The sequence below is a fragment of the Drosophila suzukii genome, unplaced genomic scaffold (assembly GCF_043229965.1).
Source record: "Drosophila suzukii unplaced genomic scaffold, CBGP_Dsuzu_IsoJpt1.0 scf_7, whole genome shotgun sequence".
NCBI lineage: Eukaryota > Metazoa > Arthropoda > Insecta > Diptera > Drosophilidae > Drosophila > Drosophila suzukii.
The window spans coordinates 2,646,867-2,652,266 of record NW_027255939.1 but is presented as its reverse complement, the minus strand read 5'-3'; positions in this window follow the sequence as shown (position 1 = coordinate 2,652,266).

Sequence of the window (5,400 nt, the reverse complement as noted above, 5' to 3'; positions counted from 1 at the left end):
TGAGAAGTTCTAATAGAATGTATTCGATAGTACTGTTACTTGGCTGTTTAAGTACCACTTTACATTTGAGCTTCACATTCACGTATATAGCAACACCTCCTGCATGACCAGTACGGTCGGACCGATAAACATTAAAGCCTTCACAAATAATAGACGAATCACATAGATCATTTACAAACCACGTCTCAGACACACATATCACATCGACATTAGACTGAGTGAAACGGAATCTAAACTCATCAATCTTCTTTAGCAAACTTTGTGCGTTTAAGTGAACAATTTTTAGACCAATTTTATAACTACTTATAGTTTTTATCATGGCACTAGCTATGGAACAAACTTCCTCATCTTTGCATTGTTGTTATCAATGATTATTAGGGGCGCAATCTCAATATTCAATGCGTATCTTATACATTTCTTAAAGTAAACTAGTTTTAAACCTATCTTAATTAAGAGGATACGATTTATACGCTTAAGAACGAAAGCTATCAGCTTCAGGTCCAGCCGAAGCGTTGGTGAGAGATGTAGAAAGTGGATCAGGCGAAAGATTAATGGACGAAAATTCCTCCATACTGTTAATGCAACAGACACCCTCTCTTCGAGTGCAGCGTACGTGCACAAGGCCGCGTCGTGTAAAGACAGCCGTAAGGATTTTATGTTTTTTCATGCGCATAGCCTCTTTAAAGATGAGATAATGCTCTTTTAAAAATTGCTCATTAATATAAATTAACGCTTTATTAGTTACTCTCTTCAAAACACGCCACTCAACCGTATATGTTCAGGTAACGATGTAGGTGTTCTTCTGGACCCAAAACTTAAATTTGACTGCCACTGTCAACAAAGCCATGAGTTATCCTTGCTTTATAAAGCGTTAATAAAACGAATTTGATGACGAAGTTGCAATATTGTTCTTCGGTTTGGAGTTCACAATATCAAGTGCATATTGACCGTATTGAGTCGGTATGAATTTCATCTCTTTGTCCTTCGTAGTTTGAACTAGGATCAAAACTACTATTGCTTACTTTACCTACACTTGTAAGTCGTAGAACAAGGCTTGGTACTATTTTTATGTAAAATCTTATAAGAGGTGATATTGATCTGTAGAACTTGTAAACGGTCTAACTTTCAATGTTCCTGTAAGACTAAAACGAAATTATTATCGTCTAGATTGGCCACGATGTACATCAAATTTTTGTCTGCACGAGCCCTTTCGCGTTCTATGTAATAATTACAACAACCTTTATCATTTAATTTGCAGTTCAACTTCTATCCCGGAATTAAAAACTAATATTTTATATCATTTTCTTCATTCTTAGTTGCGCCTTTTATTTTCATTTGTGTCCCGTCTTTATTTGTTTTATGTATTTTCCTCGCGAACTAACCTTTTTGATAAAAGGGCCCCGCGCGTAACAAGCACGTGCTTGGTGTCGTTGGGCAACTTGTTTGTACTGCTCGTAGTGCATCAACATCCATCATATATAATAGGCTACAAATGTTGGTGTTATTACAAATTCCGTCTTATTTAAAGGTCGGGGTACAATTCTTTTTATGACACACATTGTATATACAAATATTGGAAATACCAATGAGAATATAATATCTGTCCCATTCATTATAGACATTAATTCCAAAAATTTGAACATTTGCTCTTCTGATGCTGTTTGAATTCCTTGCCCTTCTAGGGCCTGAACAATCTTCTTCTTTTTATCTATAATGAACTTTGGAATTATGCCCAACATAACCACACCCAACATATCATGCAGTAGCCAAGTTGGGAACAGTACCAGGCGCTCAGTAGCACCCACTGCATATGAGAATTGCTGATTAGCATATTACATGTCGCACTAACTCACCGTCTCACCGACTCAACGGCACACTGACCCGCCAATGCAGTCAGCACCTGTTGCAGTGTCAGTACCAGGCGCTTAGTAGCACCCACTGCATATGAGAATTGCTGATCAGAATAGTATATGTCTCACTAACTCACCGTCTCACCGACTCAACGGCACACTGTCGCGCCAATGCAGTCAGCACATGTTGCAATGTCAGCCGAGACAAGTACACAAACTGCTACCATACCATATTTCACTAATCATTAGACTAAACTACCGTGTTCCAAGTAGTATGTAAGCATGTATGAAATGAAGAATAAATCAGTTATCAACGCACCTCATAACTCCGCGGTTCTACTTCATACCTCTAGTAATAGGGCGTAAGCTCAACCTCATCGCAGTTCCCGCATCGCCTGTGGTCCGGCATTGCAGTAACCATCGTTACCATTGCCGCGACGCGATCGTCCTGCAAGTGTCTACTTCGGTTGGGCACAAACAACATCCTTTTATAAAGGTCTTACTTATTCAATTTTTATTATTATTTGTAAATGAATTAACTCTGATCTGCTCCTCATTCAAATATTCTGTCAAATTTTTAAGCATGTTGATAAACCAATTGTCTAATGTTCCTTGTGCCCTTACATTGTGCCTTAGTCACCGTTCTTCCTCTCTTTTCTTCCTAATTTCTTGTTTTTCCGCGTCTAGGTTTCCCCTAATGGCCTTTATCACCGAACCTAGTGCATTTATCAATCCTGTCTTATTTATTTTTCTCGGAACTACCATCTTTAGTTTCCCTCCTATATACCTTAATTTTTTCTGCAATATCTTAACTAAATCCCTGGTCTCTGCGTCCTCTTGTACCAACCTTAACGATTCTTCCATTTGTTCTATGCTTTCCTCATATTCCCGCAGTCTAAGTATGTGAATGAATATCTTGTGTGTCTGAACTACACGTGCTGTCGACGTTTCTTGTCGCCCTTTGTGACGTCCATCTGAAATCATTATTCTTGGTTAGCTCTTGTTAGCCTTCTTATTTTTCTTTGTGTACTTTTTGTGGTTTTGTTGTTGTTATAGTAAGACCGTGTTGTTCAACTAGTTTATGCTTTGAAAACCTTGGCGGTAGTTTGTCCCTTCTGTTTCTTTCCTAAATATTGTCTCATTCAGTACCAACTGCATTGATTCATGTCTGTCCCTGTTAGCTAACTCAATCCTCTTAGTTTTTATCTTTTCCACTCTTTCCTTTATTTTCAGATATAGTTCGGTTTGGAAAGCATTGATTTTTCTTAGGTTACCATGTTCATCATTAAATGTCACGTTACTAAAGAAAATATGTGTTCTTCCCGTAAACAGTTCCTGTGGCGTGCGTTGAGTTATCGAACGAATTGCATTATTATATGCTATGAAAATTTCTGCCAATACTTCCTCATGCTTTATGTCGAACTTTCTTTCTTCTTTTCTACAATGATACTTTATGAATTTATGAATTTCTCGACGACTATTGGAATGGCGTCATTTGCAACTCCTTATCGTATTGCCTACAAAAGTCCTTGAACAGGTCTGACGAAAGTTCCGCCCCTTGGTCGCACACTATTTTTTCTGGCACTCCGAAAAATGTCATACATTTTACAATGGAGCTGATTATATTAATACTATTTATATCTGGAATTGTATCTTCCCAAGAAAAACTCGAGAATTTGCCTATGATAGTCAGTACATGTTTCTTGTTGACAAAGTACAAATCTATGTGTATAATTGACATAGGTCTGTCCGGCGTCTCCGTAACGCTGTTTGTTCCTATCGTACGCTTCTAATTGTCTGTGCTATTTATGGCTTCATATGCGGGAAATATACTGTCCTCCTTAAGTGTGTCAGTGTCTCCTCTGCACGTCTGTGGTTGCTATTCTGATGATATTCCCTAATACCTTTCCCTTGTTCGTTCTCTAAAATCTAGCAAAGGGACACTTGAGTTTATTGTCTTCTTTTATCAGGACCATGGTGCCTGGTTCCACGGTCTTAAAGCACGGACAAGTAGGATGTACTCCAGTTCTTCTAGAACGCTTGGTGCAATTGGCACAATTTTTGGTTTAGGTGGTTTAAATCAGGTTTGTCGATCGTTGCATTTTCCCCATATAAAATGACCAGCAGTAAGAATCTTCAAATCGTAAATAAGAGAGTAGAGTTTCCAACGAAGCAATAAAAACGGTATTTGATGTCTTCACAGCAGCCTCCCATAATCCACCGAAGTTTGGTGTGCGAAGGGGAATGAAATGTCAAATGACAATCTCGCTTCTCTGTGGATCACTCAAAAATATCACGCTTTTCCATTTGAGAGAAATCGATAGGGAAAGGTAGAGGGAAACCATGATAGTGTGGCCAGTTTTATGTAGGTTTGCAATGCCACTTCAGGTGGGGAAGTGTGGAATGCGAATAGCTCCCCTGGGGGATGATAAGAGAGGGGGAACATGATCAGCTCTTAAGTTCCACAACCTTCCATGTATCTCAACAAACACCAATCTAGGAGAACTACGTATGGAAATGAGATCCACAATGGATACGTGACAAGGCCATGAATAATAAAAAGCAAAGCGAAAATTTTGAACGCCCCGAAAGAGCGTCTCCAAGCATCGACGTTGTTATTTGCTTAAAAATGTTTTAATGAATGGTCCAATTTGGACCATTTTTGGCATGAAGATAATCAAAACATAATTGCATTTACACTTACGAAATCAAAAATGTGGGCGTTAGACAGGGCTTGGCGTGGGTGTATGGGCGTTTGTGCGATAGAGTGGGTGTGGCACCCTGCTTAAATATATTTGCGCTGCGCAAGAAGATCAAGAATACCCGTTACTCGTAGAGTAAAAGGGTATGCTAGATTCGTCGGAAAGTATGTAGCAGGCAGAAGGAATAGTTTCCGACCCCATAAAGCATATATATTCTTGATCAGGATCACTAGCCGAGTCGATCTAGCCATGTCCGTCTGTCCGAATGAACGCTGAGATCTCGGCAACTAAGAGCTACAATAATGGGATTAGGCATGTAGATTCCTGACATTCCTGCGCAGCGCAAGTTTGTTTCAGAAATTTGCCACGCCCACTCTAACGCCCACAAACCGCCCAAAACTGTGGCTCCTACAGTTTTGTGGCTAGAATAAAAAAAAATTTGCCACGCCCACTTTAACTCCCACACATGCTTTTCATGCTAGATAAAAAATGTTAACTGAAATGTATTGGTCTCGTCAATATCTATCGATTGATCCAAAACAAGTTTGCGACGCTCACTCTAACGCCCACAAACCGCCCAAGCCTGTGGCGCCCACAATTTTCATGCTAGATATAAAATTTTAACTGAAATGTATTGGTCTCGTCAATACCTATCGATTGATCCAAAACAAGTTTGACACGCCCATTCTAACGTGGATATCGCTTAAATCTGTCTACCATAACCACATATTGATATCACGGGTAGGTGGCGCATTTCAATCTCGCTTTGCTGCTTGCATATCTCCATTTCCCTTTGCTCCCATAAGCTGAGTAACGGGTATCTGATAGTCGAGGTACTCGACTATAGC